The sequence below is a fragment of the Mustela nivalis genome, assembly GCF_964662115.1.
Source record: "Mustela nivalis genome assembly, chromosome: 6".
NCBI lineage: Eukaryota > Metazoa > Chordata > Mammalia > Carnivora > Mustelidae > Mustela > Mustela nivalis.
Genome location: NC_139025.1, coordinates 123386971 through 123402321, shown reverse-complemented (window position 1 = coordinate 123402321; position 15351 = coordinate 123386971). Strand labels below are relative to the sequence as shown.

Genomic DNA, 15351 nt, shown 5'->3' with positions numbered 1-15351 from the left:
AGCAGCTGCCCAACTGTGCCATGGTTCATGGTGTGACAACACTGATTCGAGAGCCCACTCCTGGGATTAGTGAACATAGCTGGCTTCCTCATTCCAATGACTGGAAATTCTGCCACACTCAGACACCTCTGTTATTTCTGTGACCCCAGGGACCTGAGTCCACACTGGTCCACTTAGGATTCTGCCCCACATCACCATGTGAACACATTTCTGGTATGGATGTCCCTAACAGGTGCAGACTTCTAAAAGTTCTGATTTTGCACACCACTGCTATACCTCTTTCTGGTAGCGAGTTTATGCAGGCTCACACCCCATGGTGATTTATCATCCAATATATCCCCTCCAACTCACTTATCCACACCTCCTACCTTGCAAAAGTGGTTGCTTTTCTATTTGTAGAATTACATAAATTCTTTTCTTAGATCTCAGGTTGAATTCACAGGTGGTCAGAATAATTGGATAGCTATCTTGCTGAATTCAAGGGACCAGATGAAACGAGGGTCCCCTATTCTTCCACCATATTCCCTGCACATCAAGATCTCAAGATACTCCTTATCATACAGAAGAATCTGAGGGCTGATGGAGGGGAGGTAACTGGGGGATGGGCAAAATGGGCAATGGGTATTAAGGGAGACATTTGTTGTATTTAGAACTGGGTGTTATTTGTAAGTGATGAATCACTAAATTCTATTCCTGAAACTGATATGAAACTACATGTTAACCCAATAGAATTTAAATATTTGTAAATAAAAAAAGGAAGGCTAAGCCATTTATATGCATTAGAGGGATTAAATTATACTGTGATCTATACATATCCAATTCATGGGTGAAGCTATTTATTTGAGTGCATAGATGGCAGCCTAAATATACTTGTAGTAAAGAGACCTGGGGAATTATCACATGAACACTGAAAATTTGAGAAATAGTTCTGTCTACATGTGAGCCATTTACACATTTGTCTGTGCTGATGGAAACTTCTCAGTGTTCATTGGTCTTTGGGGGACTGTTGGTCAAAATCCAAAAAGATTATAGATTTATTTTTCTCTAGTAAGTGAAACAAATATATGAAAATTAAAGAGTAGGTATGCATTTTGTTCCAAGAATACTGATATTTTTCCAGGGAATTATAATGCTCCAAATTGCAGTAAGCTTCTGCTTACATTGGCTAGCCATTGATTGTATTTGCTATTCTCCCTGACTTCAAGATGTGATCCTAGTGTCCAATGATCACAAAATCCTTAACGTTTAGTGTCTGTCACTTATCTCAGATGGTCAGCCACTTACAAACATGCCTGGGTCAATGACGACATCAATAATTTGTTGGAAAACCTGAATGGCAAAAACATTTCTCTGAAACTGAGTTCAAGACATATAAAGACCACATAACAGAGTTAGTGTTGACCTGAAATAGATAGCGGTAACTTAAAATCTATTTTATTGGATAAAATAGATATCAGGAAAATAAAGGCACAGGATAAATACCAAGTAATAACACAAAATTACTACAGGGAGGGTGTCTGGTTGGCTCAGTTAGTTGATCATCCAACTCTTGATTTCAGCTCAGCTTTTGATCTCAGGGTCATGAGTTCAAGCCCCACATTGGGCTCCATTCTGGGCGTGGAGCCTACTTAAATATATATAATTACAAAATGATCCCTAAATGATTTAAATAGTACAATAGCAAAGTACCCATTTAATAAAAAAAAAGAAAGCAGCTAAGAATGAATAGCAGGGCCAAAATGATGCAAGATATATAGAAGAAAGAAGAAGGGGGAACATAAATCCAACCATATGACTATTAAGTTTAAAAGACAGAAAGTGGGAGATCCATCAAAAATTAAACAGCTATACTCACAGTCTTCCCGTTGAGATTGGGAACATGACAAGGAAGCCAACTCTCAGCACTCTTGTTCAACATAATATGAGAAGTCCTAGCAATAGCAACCAGACAACAAAGAGAAATAAGTATCCAAATTGGCAATGAAGAAGTCAAACTCTCTCTTTTCACAGATGACATGATACTTTATATGGAAAACCCAAAAGACTCCACCCACAAACTCCTAGAACTCATACAGCAATTCAGTAACGTGGCAGGATACAAAGTCAATGTACAGAAATCAGTGGCTTTCTTATACATTTAACAATGAAAATACAGAAAGGGAAATTAGAGAATTGATTCCATTTATAAGTACCTGGGAATAAACCTACACAAAGAGGTAAAGGATCTGTACTCGAGGAACTACAGAACACTCATGAATGAAACTGAAGAAGACACAAAAAATGGAAGAACATTCCATGCTTATAGATCAGAAAAATAAACATTGTAATAATGCCTAAACTCACTAGAACAATCTATAATTTCATTGCCATTCTGATCAAAATTCCACCAGCACTTTTCAAAGAGCTGGAGCAAACAATCCAAAATTTATATGGAATCAGAAGAGACTGTGAATTGCTAAGGAAATGGTGAAAAAGAAAAACAAAACTAGGGGCATCACGTTGCCTGATTTCAAGCTTTACTACAAAGCTGTGATCTAACAGCATGGTACTGGCATAAAAACAGACACATAGACTAGTGGAACAGAGTAGAGAGCCCAGATATGGACCCTCAACTCTATGGGCAAATAATCTTTGACAAAGCAGGAAAAAATATACAATGGAAAAAAGACAGTCTCTACAATAATTGGTGCTGGGAAAATTGGAGAGCTGTATGTAGAAGAATGAAACTCGAACATTCTCTTACACAGTACACAAAGATTAACTCAAAATGGATAAAAGACCTCAATATGAGACAGGAATCCATCAGAATCCTAGAGGAGAACATAGGCAGTAACCTTTTTGATATCAGCCACAGCAACTTCTTTCAAGATATGTCTCCAAAAGCAAAGGAAACAAAAGTGAAAATGAACTTTTGGGACTTCATCAAGATCAAGTGCTTCTGCACAGCAAAGGAAACAGTCAAAAAAACAAAGAGGCAACCCAAAGAATGGGAGAAGATATTTGTAAATGACAGGACAGACAAAAGTCTGATATCCAGGATCTATAAAGAACTTCTCAAACTCAACACACAAAAAAACAGATAATAATGTCAAAAAATGGGCAGAAGATGTGAACAGACACTTCTCCAATGAAGACATACAAATGGTTAACAGACACATGTAAAAAATCACTAGCCATCAGGGAGATTCGAATTAAAACCACAATGAGATATCACCTTATACCAGTTAGAATGGCCAAAATTAACAAGACAGATAACAACATGTGTTGGAGGCATGTGGAGAAAGGGGAACCCTCTTACACTGTTGGTGGGAATGCAAGTTGGTGCAGCCACTTTGGAGAACAATGTGAAGATTCTGCAAGTAATTAAAAATAGAGCTTCCCTATGACCCTGCAATTGCACTCCTGGGTATTTACCCAAAAGATACAGATGTCGTGAAAAGAAGGGCCATCTGTACCCCAATGTTTATAGCAGCAATGGCCATGGTCGCCAAACTGTGGAAAGAACAAAGATGCCCTTCAACGGACGAATGGATAAGGAAGATGTGGTCCATATACACTATGGAGTATTATGCCTCCATCAGAAAGGATGAATACCCAACTTTTGTAGCAACATGGATGGGACTGGAAGAGATTATGCTGAGTGAAATAAGTCAAGCAGAGAGAGTCAATTATCATATGGTCTCATTTATTTGTGGAGCATAACAAATAGCATGGAGGACATGGGGAGATGGAGAGAAGAAGGGAGTTGAGTGAAATTGGAAGGGGGGATGAACCATGACAGACTATGGACTCTGAAAAACAATCTGAGGGTTTTGAAGGGGCTGGGGATGGGAGGTTGGGGGTCCAGGTGGTGGGTATAATGGAGGGCACATAAGACATGGAGCACTGGGTGTGGTGCATAAACAATGAATTCTGTTATGCTGAAAAGAAATTAATTTAAAAATTAAGCAACTATACATTATTTTTGAAAAAGACAATTTAGAATAAAATACACAAATTGTTTGAAAGTTAATGGTGGGTAAAGCTATATTATGCAAGGGATATCCAGAAGAGAACTGGAGTTTCTATTCTGATATAGAAAACAGGCCTTAAGTTAAAATATTATTAGAAACGAAAACATATATTATATAATGATAGATGGCTAAATCTGTTTTTTAAATTTAACTTTATTTTTTCAGTGTTCCAAGATTCATTGTTTATGCACCACACCCACTGTTCCATGCAATATGTGCCCTCCTTAATTCCCACTACCAGGTTCACCTACTCCCTTCCAAAACCCCAGTTTGTTTCTCAGACTCCACAGTCTCTCTTGTTTTATTTTTGTGTATGTTATAAGAGAATGGTCAAGTTTCCCTCTTCTGTACATAGCTGTTCAATTTTTCCAGCACCATTTCTTGAAGAGACTTTGTTTCTTTCACTGGATATTTTCCCCTGCTTTGTTGAACATTATTTGGCCATGGAGTTGTGGGTCCATTTCTGGACCCGCTACTCTCTTTAACTGGTTCATGTGTTTTTGTGCCAATACCACGCTGCCTTTAGGACATGAGCATTGGTTCCATTCCCCAGATTGGGGAAAATTTTTATCCAGAATTTTTTCAACTTTATCTTCTAGTCTTCTCTCTCTCTCTCTCCACTCCATCAGGGATCCCAATAATTCTGACATTGGAACATTTCATGGCATCATTTATTTCCTTAATTCGGTTTTCATGTTTTCTAAGCTGTTTCTTACATGCCTCCTCCTGATCCTTTTTCTCTATCACTTTGTTCCCTAGACCACTAATTCTATATTCTGCCTCAGTTACCCTAGCTGTTAGAGTATTTAGATTAGATTGGATCTCATTGATAGCATTTTTAAGTTCTCCCCAGGCAGCTTTCACTTCTTCCCTTAGAGGTTCTATGTTGTCACTAATGGTTTTCTCCAACCTAGCCATTGCCTGGATAACTGTTACCCTGTTTTCCCTTTCCAACATACTGTTTATATCCAATAGTTCTGATGGAGAGGGCACAGTCTCTGAATTTTTCCTCTGTTGGGTGTTCCTCCTTCTAGTCATTTTGGGGAGAGGTGGATGAGAGAATGTATAGCTGAATGTAACAACTGTGATCCAGGCAAGGTGCACCCTGGAACATTTTGGAGCAATCAGAGGTCACCACCAAAAAGAAAGAAGAAAGAAAAAAAGAGAGAGAAAGAGAACCACAACAACAACAAAATAAAACCCAGCCAAAATGTGCCCGAAAAGTAAGATTTATAAGGTATATAAACAAAAACTAACAAACAAAAGGACCGACAAAATAAAGGACAGGGAAAAAAAGAAGAGCCCAGCCAAAATGAATCCCAAGAATATGATTTATATGATCTCAGAACAAAACAAATACACAGAAACACTAACAGAAGAAGAAGATAGGAGGATGGTTATAAATCCTTGATATGGGTGAGGAACGTTATTTTGTTTTTTTCTGGGTGTATCTTGATATCTTTGTTAAAGGATTCAATAGCCAGAGATACAGGGAGATAAAACTGGTTTATATATAAGGGTAGTATTGAATAGGGAAAAAAGATTACCTTAAGCTTATATCTATATGTATATTTAAAAAAAGAAAAGAAACAGAAACACAGGTTTATGTATGAAAAAAGTTCAAATTAAAAAGTCAGTCATCATATGACTTCACTTATTTGTGGAGCATAACAAATAGCATGGAGGACATGGGGAATTAGAGAGGAGAAGGGAGTTGGGGGAAATTGGAAGGGGAGGTGAACCATGAGAGACTGAGCTCTGAAAAACAATCTGAGGGTTTTGAATGGGTGGAGGGTGGGAGGTTGGGGTACCAGGTGATGTATTATAGACAGCAAAGATTGCATGGAGCACTGGATGTGGTGAAAAATAATGAATACTGTTATGCCGAAAATAAATAAAAAAATAAATAAATAAACAACAACAACAAAAGTTATTATGGGTTGACCTGGGTGTCTCAGTGGATTAGGCCTTTGCCTTTGGCTCAGGTCATGGTCTTGGGGTCCTGGAATCAAGCCCACATCAGGGTCTCTGCTCAGCAGGGAACCTGCTTCCCCTCTCTCTCTGCCTGCCTCTCTGCCGACTTGTGATATCTGTCAAATAAATAAATAAGATTTTTTAAAAAAGTTATTATGGAATATGTTGCATTAAACCTCTAGTTGTAATGGTAAGTAGATTTTAAAAAATTAAAAGAACAAGAATCATGAGTACAAATTTTTTAAAAATTATCTATGAAATATGCAGGTTTTTAAAAATTTATTTATTTTTTTCAGCGTAAGAGTATTCATTGTTTTTGCACCACACCCAGTGCTCCATGCAATCCATGCCCTCTATAATACCCACCACCTGGTACCCCGACCTCCCACCCCCTGCCCCTTCAAAACACTCAGATTGTTTTTCAGAGTCCATAGTGTCTCATGGTTCACCTTCCCTTCCAATTTCCCCCAACTCCCTTCTCCTCTCCATCTCCCCATGTCCTCCATGCTATTTGTTATGCTCCACAAATAAGTGAAACCATATGATAATTGACTCTCTCTGCTTGACTTATTTCACTCAACATAATCTCTTCCACAAAAGTTGGGCATTCATCCTTTCTGATGGAGGCATAATACTCCATAGTGTACATGGACCACATCTTCCTTATCCATTCGTCCGTTGAAGGGCATCTTGGTTCTTTCCACAGTTCGGCTACCATGGCCATTGCTGCTATAAATATTGAGATACAGATGGCCCTTCTTTTCACATCTGTATCTTTGGGGTAAATACCCAGGAGTGCAATTGCAGGGTCATAGGGAAGCTCTATTTTTAATTTCTTGAGGAATCTCCACACTGTTCTCCAAAGTGGCTGCACCAACTTGCATTCCCACCAACAGTGTAAGAGGGTTCCCCTTTCTCCACATCCTCTCCAACACATGTTGTTATCTGTCTTGTTAATTTTGGCCATTCTAACTGGTGTAAGGTGGTATCTCATTGTGGTTTTAGTTTGAATCTCCCTGATGGCTAGTGATGATGAACATTTTTTGCATGTGTCTGATCTTCCACCCATTTTTTTTATATGATTTTCTGTTTTGTGTGTGTTGAGTTTGAGAAGTTCTTTATAGATTCTGGATATCAGACTTTTTTCTATACTGTCATTTGCAAATATCTTCTCCCATTCCTTGGGTTGCCTCTTTGTTTTGTTGACTGTTTTAGGGGAATACCATGAGCTTAATATATTGTTTTCCCCTGGTGTTAGGGTTTTACAGTTTTATGAGGACCCTGTTTTGTTTTGGCTTCTCTGGGTGGGGGAGTGCTGCTGCATTGTTCTCCTGTCAGTCTTGCTTGGGTTGAATTGCCCTGTAGGTTATCAAGGGGTTGGGCTCTGTGGAAACCAGTTTTTCAGGCTTTTGTTCCCTGGAGGTTTTTGTTCTTTGGTGGTTTTTGTGGATTTTTGGAGGGTCAGAGCAAAGAAAGTATCTGTCTGCACCCAGACCTCTGCCTCAGAGAAAAGCCTCAGACTGTTCCCCTCTGGGTGGTCCACAGCACACACACAAACTTCCTCTCTCTAAACCACTGAAAAGTGCAACCACCCATAGGCTGTGTGTACCCCAAGTCACCATCCCAGTGGTCACCTGAGGCCCCTTCTTTATTCTGCACCCCCATTCCACTAAAACTGTGAGAGATAGTGGTCTAGGGAGCTGTCTAGGTGGCTGCCTTTGCCGGGACTGCTGTCTGGAGTCTAGGGCCATACCAGGTGTGCTCAGACCCATTGGTCATGCAGGTCATGGAGGGCTGCCTGCTGAGGGATTCTGACCTGAGGTTGCACTGGCTTCTCTCAGGCATGGGCTGGGAGCGTCTGGTCCTGTGGCTGGTTGTGGAAGTCTGCAGTCCTAGAGAACACTGGCTGGCGCCCACATCTGGTTCTCTCAGGTACGAGCGGGAGTGTGTTCAGCCTGAATTGTGGCGCAAGCAGCAGAAAGCCATGGGCTCAGGGACCATGGACCGGAGGCCCCGCTTGACCCCGCTGGACTCTCCGGCCTGGGTAGTCACCAGCAGTGACTGTCCTGGGAATGTGGGCTTTGGCCTATGCCCATGACTGCCTGATTCCACCAGTTGCCCCTTAAGATGTTTTGCTCTTTTTGAGTGCTTTTAACCAGACTCCAAGTTAATGATGGTCCCCAATCACAGGGCACTTTTTTTTTTAAAAGATTTTATTTATTTATTGGGGGGTGGGGAGAGAAAGAGCACAGGCAGACAGAATGGCAGGCAGAGGCAGAGGGAGAAGCAGACTCCCTGCTGAGCAAGGAGCCCGATGTGGGACTCGATCCCAGAATGCTGGGATCATGACCTGAGCCGAAGGCAGCTGCTTAACCAACTGAGTCACCCAGGCGTCCCACAGGGCACTTTTTTATTGGGTATTTCTTTCCAATGGGTCACTTCTGGTGGCTTGCTCCCCTTCTGATTATCCTCCCACATCAGTCCAAGCATTTCCACTGTGTTTTACCTCTCCATTGATGTCTTCTGTCCCCAAAGAGATCCAGAAGTGTATAATCTTATATCTCGGGCTGATTTTGTAGGTGTTCAGAGTGTTCTGGTAGACATTCAGCTCACTTTAGGGGACCAGTTGAAACAAGATCTCCTAATTCTCCACCATCTTGCCCATTACCCAAGATTTATAGTTTTAAATGACTATGAGAAAAGAGTAAATATATCAAATAAATAATCTAAACTCTTATCTTAAGATACAAGAAAAAGACTCAACTAGAAAATCAAGTGTAGGAGTAAATAAATATTTGAACAAAGTCAATGAAATACAAATAAAACCTCCAAAAAACTGTAAAGAAAACCCATGAGACCAAAAGTTACATTTCTTCAAAGGTTAATAAAACTCTAAAATCTAAAAAGACTTTAATTAGACTGAACAAGAAACCAAAAAAGTTAGGAATGAAAGAGGGGCATTGCTAATGACCTCTAGATTCCATCAGAAATATTATTTACCTCTCTATCTCCCCATGTCCTCCATGCTATTGAAGAGAGTTGGGGGAAATTGGAAGGGGAGGTGAGCCATGAGAGACTATGGATTCTGAAAAACAATCTGAGGGTTTTGAAGGGGCGGGGGCTGGGAGGTCGGGGTACCAGGTGGTGGGTATTATAGAGGGCACGGATTGCATGGAGCACTGGGTGTGGTGCAAAAATGATGAATACTGTTATGCTAAAAATAAAAAATAAATTAAAAAAAAGAAATATTATTTACCTTGTGTTTTCTTGAGGGGAGATGGATATGGAGGAATCCAAGGTATAGTTTCACTTAAGACTCAACAATGTGCCACTGATTAGATTCCAATCAATATCAGTGCTTATCTCTGTGAAACTTCCAGAAGGTCCCTTGACACTATCGTATAACCCATTCATATTTATCTATGTTTCTAGCCAATGTCTGTTTTAATTAGTCAATAACTTAATTTTAGGAGACCTTTCATAATCTCAACTTTAGATGCATACATTAATGATATTGTGAGTCCTCCATATTTTCCATTCCTATGGATTCTAGGATTTGGGGCATTTTTGTATTTAGACCAAAGCATAAAAGCATAGTTTTTTTCAGTCAAGAAGATGACATTGGACAAAGTAAGGTATGTGATTGAGAGAACATCCCTGAGCCCTCAATAGTGTGTCCTGTTGGGTACAAGCATTAGAAAAGAATAAAAAACTACTGTAAACACATTTCATGACAAGCTGGAAGACTGTATGCACTCCCAACCTGTTTAGTTATTTTCCTCAATTTACTGTACACCTTGGCTCTCAAAAGAGTTGATGTCATATTTCTGAGGTGAAAATTAGTTCTTGGGAGCAAAAGAAATCTCAAATATTAAGTGCATCATGGCCCTCCAGACAGCCACCATACATGAGTGATATAAAATGTATCTATGGTATTAAAGTTTAAGGGTATGAAAACTAGGGGGAGATGTCTAAAAAAGATATCCATGAAGGTGATAATAATTTTTTTAAATGTTGAGAAACACTATCATACAAGTCTAAAGAAAATCTATTTCTGCCATCTAACTGTAAGAATCAGATGTGATGGAAGCTAGAGCAGTTGCTACAGTTGGTCAAGATTTCCTCAGTAGTAGCAGTTTTTTCAGTGACAGTGGTTCTTTTCCCATTTAGATTCATTTAATATCTTTTTCTTCCAGGATATATTATTCTAACTTAGATCTTAAATATTTTCTGAAGAACTGTATCTGTGTGGTTCCTTTGAAAGGAAAGGCTTTTGTCTTTCATTGGGACTTTGAGAAAACCCCAAGGTCCACATCTATTTATTTGCTAATAGCAATTTTCAGAATCAAATTTACTCTGAGACCAGAGAATTATATATGCACAATGTTATCCCATTATTTTGGCCCCTGAGATTTATAAACTTTTGTTCAGCAGGAGCCAAACTTCTGTTGGAAATAAATTATCTAGAACTACTCTCATATATGCCAATACATTATTAAATATATGGATCTTATAAAAATAACTCTTTAAAATATCTGTTGTTAAAATATTTACTAAGATAATTTTGGTGAAAATATATTTGAAAATATAATTATAAGATACCACATAATGATAAATATCTCTAAATTTGTCAGTAGACAGGAACTGAAATAAAGAAGACAGTGGTATTGTATCAATATGTTTATATTCAGAAGACAAATACACTTTGTAACAATTATGGGTTTTTTTGCTTAGTTTTTCTTTAATAAAAAGGTTAACATTTTATACCTCTACATAAATTTAGTACTTCAAGATATTTTAATGGTTTACATGTTAAAAGAAGAAAATCTAAATATATTTGATTAACTTTGTGATATGATGTTCTACAGATGACTTCAGAAAGACATTTTAGGACATTGCTTTAAGATAGACATAGTTCTAGTTCACTGAGTAATCAGTAAATTTGAGATTTAAGAAAATAACTTTGTTTTGTGGCAAATATTAGACTGTTGTTATAAAAGAGTAATTTAGTTTAGTCTAATTTTTCCAAATATTTGTATGTTATTGATGTGTGTATTTTCTTCTGAAGATGGTCTTGAAAACATTGATAAATAACAATTTTCTTTTGTAATTGGAATTGTTGGGAAAGTCCCTTGGACTTCACCAGATAGTAATAGAGAAACCATATTTTTAGTGATCTATGTATAATAGTAAAAATGTTTTGTAACATGCAGTCTTAATAGGATAAGAATATTTTACTTTGCTAAAATAATTATTAGCCAGCCAATTTTTGGGTCTATTGGATCTCAGGGGAAGGGAGAGCAGTACAAATTTGAAGGTTGTGCCCATGACACATAAAGACTTAGTAATATCCACCCTTCAAAATCTGTAAAACATGATACCCACAATTTGTGAATATTTTATTGCAAAATGTGATTACATACACAGCTCTTTGTGTATATAGATAAATTTATATTTATATCTGCATATTTTTTCTTAATTCGTTATTTTTCCTCTTTTTTTTTCCTGCCAGATAATGATGGATGCATATGCCATTTCCAGAGAGTGAGATGACAAATTATTTTTAAGTCAGTGGTTCTCCATTGCTACCTGTGGCCTTTTGGACGCCCTTGCAGGTATGACTACATTATCAGGAACTGCATAATTACTGGGAAAAAAAAATCCCAAGAGGGACAGCAGTTGATAGATCTTACTCTTCTTAAGCTTGATGACATTTGGTTGTAACGAAATATCATTAAAAACCCATCCAAGATCCAGGTAATAGTGGGCACAAAAACTGGGAGTTGTATCTGTGGGTCCTGACAGGTCTTACCAAATAGGGGACTTCCTCAACAATCACTCCTAAAACAGAATCAACTTCTATAAGACTATTTACTAAGTTCCTTCTCAGGTCTTTATTTCTATGTTTGACTAATCAAATAGGCTTTTATTTCTTATGACCTGATTTTTTTTTTCAGCGTAACAGTATTCATTATTTTTTCACCACACCTAGTGCTCCATGCAATCCGTGCCCTCTATAATTACCACCGCCTGGTACCCCAACCTCCCAACCCACCACTTCAAACCCCTCAGATTTTTTTCAGAGTCTATAGTCTCTCATGGTTCACCTCCCCTTCCAATTTCCCCCAACTCCCTTTCAATGACCTGATATTTTTAGTTTACTTTTGTGATACAAGTACCTATGGATTGCCAGGCATAGAATAGGTTCTCAATGAACTTTTATTGAATATAGATATATAAGTAGATTATTTAAGTGATTTTGTAAATAACCTGGCCAACTAAGCAGAAAGTGATAAATTATGGAGGGGAAAGAGGCATGATTTTCAGTGGGATTCAAGAAATTCAGGCTGTCTTGGAAATGCACAGGAGAGAAAGGTTCTGATAAAATATGTTGATATTGAAATGTATAGAGTTATAGTGCAAATAGCTGTAGTTTCAGAGCTGTATGAGAGTAAGAAGCAGCTCCCAAATGAAATTAATATGAAAGAGTACCAAAGAATAACTTCCCAGTATCCAGCTGATTAATCTTTTTCACTAGAAGTGGTATTTCTCATTTTTCTCCCTCAGATTACTTCTTGGGAACTCTTGGGTATGAATGATACCAGTAAATCTCTGAAACAAGACTCTTCAGACAAGGAGACTGTGATCTGAGGACCACACTTTGAAGGTAATGTTTTTTTCAGAATAGTTCTTGATTTCTAGGAGCAATCATATTTAAGTAGGAAAATATATGTTAGTTTTCTGAAGATTGATGATTTGGCTATATTCTAATTGAAGATTGATGATTTTGGCTATATTATAATGGACTCAAGGGCCACAATGCATCGGAGTTAAGAGATACAGCTTCTCAGGTGGTGCAGTCTGTTAAGTATCCAACTCTTGGTTTCCACTCAGATTGTTATCTCAGGGCCCTGTATCAGGATCCACACTCAGTGCCGAGTTTGCTTAAAACTCTCTCTTCCTCTCCCTCTTCCTTTCCTCTCTTCTCTCTCTCTCTCTATTTCTCAAATAAATAAATAAATATATTTTTAAAAAGAGATACAGCTTTTTTTTATATACCTTCATAGATATTCTATATTTCTATTAGTGTGTTTATGGTGAATATGAAAGATTTCCTTAGCTTTTCTTATCCAATGAACTAAGCTCCTACTTGGCTGAATTCATTCTGTTAACAGAAAGTGGTTGTGTGCATGAGATTTAGTGGTTTTCAGTATCTATTAGACTGGAAGGAAGAATAATAGTTTTGTCTGAAATAATTGATCAAATGAATGAGTGACCTAGAATTTTAAGGTCCAATACAGAGAGAAAGAGATAAAATTCTTAGTTAATTGAAGATATCTATTAGTTTTTAGCTTGGTGAAGAAGAAAAAGTAGCACTGATGTTGATTTAGGAAGGTTTAAAGTAATTTTTCTGGCCACATGGTGAATGCAGCATCTGAAAATGTGGCTTTCTTTTTGTCCTCTGAGTAGATTCTACATAGCACATGTAGACGTAGAGTATATAAGGATTTCATAGTCCTCAGTGTGCTCCTTAGAAAATGTCTCTCACCTTTGCCATTTTTTCCTCTGTATCCTTGCAGGTGGTGGCCACCAATATGAGGTCGATTTGTTATTGAGGGTGCCATTACTTCTACCACCAACTGCACCAAAACAATGATACACTCTTCTTTATGCTTGGCGATTCCTCTCTTTCCCGTGTTGCAGTGGACACCTCCTGCAGATAAGAAATGCTTAACTGAGAAATGCTCATGTTGGGATATCATCGATGAGACTTTAATTTGGGCATGGTGACTGTTTCCCTTGCTGCCACTTGACTCAATCCCAGGAGCCTCAGTAGAGGAAATATTATTATACAAGAAACTCAAAATGGTGGAATTTCTCAGTGCTCCCATAAATATACATTTATAATTTCCATTTACCATATGGTAAAAATTTTAAATATGATATATTAAAATAAACTGCACAATTTTTTTCAAAAATTCAAAGCATATTTAAATATCTAATATATAAATTATGTGCCCTTCTCTCTGCCAGTTCTCTCCCCCAGAGTTTTCTTCTCTTAAGAGTTGTGTGCATTCTTTAAATGGATAGATGCACACACACAAACACACATATACACAAACTATTTAGAGGGGTTCTGGAAGTGGGGCCATACTGTACACATTCTTGTGCAAATTGCCTTTCATTTTACAGTTTTAATACCCTTTTCTATTTCAATAATATACATCTTTGTCATTTGTTGAATGACTGCATGACTGTTTTGTAGATGAAATATAATTAAATGTTATAAGACTTTCTCATCCATAGATATTTGTTAGCACAAAATTTTTGTGCAGTGAACCTCCCTATCAATAATTTTGCATTTGTCTCTTATATCATAATAAATTACTTAGCAGTTGAAATACTGGGATTATGCACATTTAAAATTATTACAAGATTTCCTTAAAATGTGTTAACTACTTTATCTTCAAATGGCAATGAATGAGATTGCCAGCTTTCCCGCAACTACACAGATAATGGATTTTATAAATATTTAAACTTTTTGCAAATGTGATAGCCCAAACTATTGTCTTAAATTGTATTTCTTTTGTTTTTGAGTTTGATCATTTTTTCATATGTTTATTAGCCATTTGTATTCTTTAATTTCCTCTTTATGTCCAATTTTGGGGGTGGAGGTTTAATCTTCTAATTTTGAAGAGCTAATTTATTATTGAGGAAAAAAGGTTTGGATTGTTAAGCTTTACAGATATTTTTTATGCACTTTTAAACTTTATTTTTGTTATAAGAATGTGTATGATTGTTATATGTCCAAGTATAACCATGTTTGCTTTAATAGCTTATGAGTTTCATGACATTTTGGAAAAAGATTTATACTGATTTCATAAAACCGTTCACCTATGTTAACTTTTATTCTTTTGTCTTTCTTTTATTCAAATTCTTAAATCATGAGAAATTTTTTTGATTTGAAATCTTAAAGTTGCCAAGTTATTTGCCATTACTTGCGATTATTTGCCAATAATTGCCCATTTATCTGTAATGCCATCTTGCACACGTGCTGTATTCTCATCTGTGACTGGCACCATTTTTGTTCTGTGGATCTGTGTGTCTCTTCTTCTGCCTCCTGTTTCATGTGTCTTCTCGTTGAAAGAAATTACAGTTTAGACTGCAATTTCATCAACTTTAATAAATTAATTTAGGGGAGAATTTGGTTTTTAATAATATAAGTCTTCCTACCCAAGAATAAGGTATGTCTTTCATTTTATTAAACAATTTTAATTACTGTTAATATTTTCACTTTGTGATGGGGGGTTTATTTTCTCCCTTGATATTTTTTCTACATCTGAAAGTTTTGCTTTGGGGGGTA

At 37.2% G+C, this 15351-nt stretch overlaps 1 long non-coding RNA gene across 4 annotated transcripts in view; it reads left to right on the top strand.

Annotated features, from left to right (window-relative positions):
• The window catches only part of LOC309867597, an 86999-nt gene extending 72102 nt beyond the window's left edge, over nt 1-14897 (top strand). For all 4 annotated transcript variants that reach the window (XR_014313255.1, XR_014313256.1, XR_014313257.1 and 1 more), the window contains 3 exons: nt 11500-11602; nt 12555-12654; nt 13568-14897. This is a non-coding gene — a long non-coding RNA (uncharacterized lncRNA). The remainder of the gene's footprint in view (nt 1-11499; nt 11603-12554; nt 12655-13567) is intronic.
• Nucleotides 14898-15351: the final 454 nt, after the last annotated feature.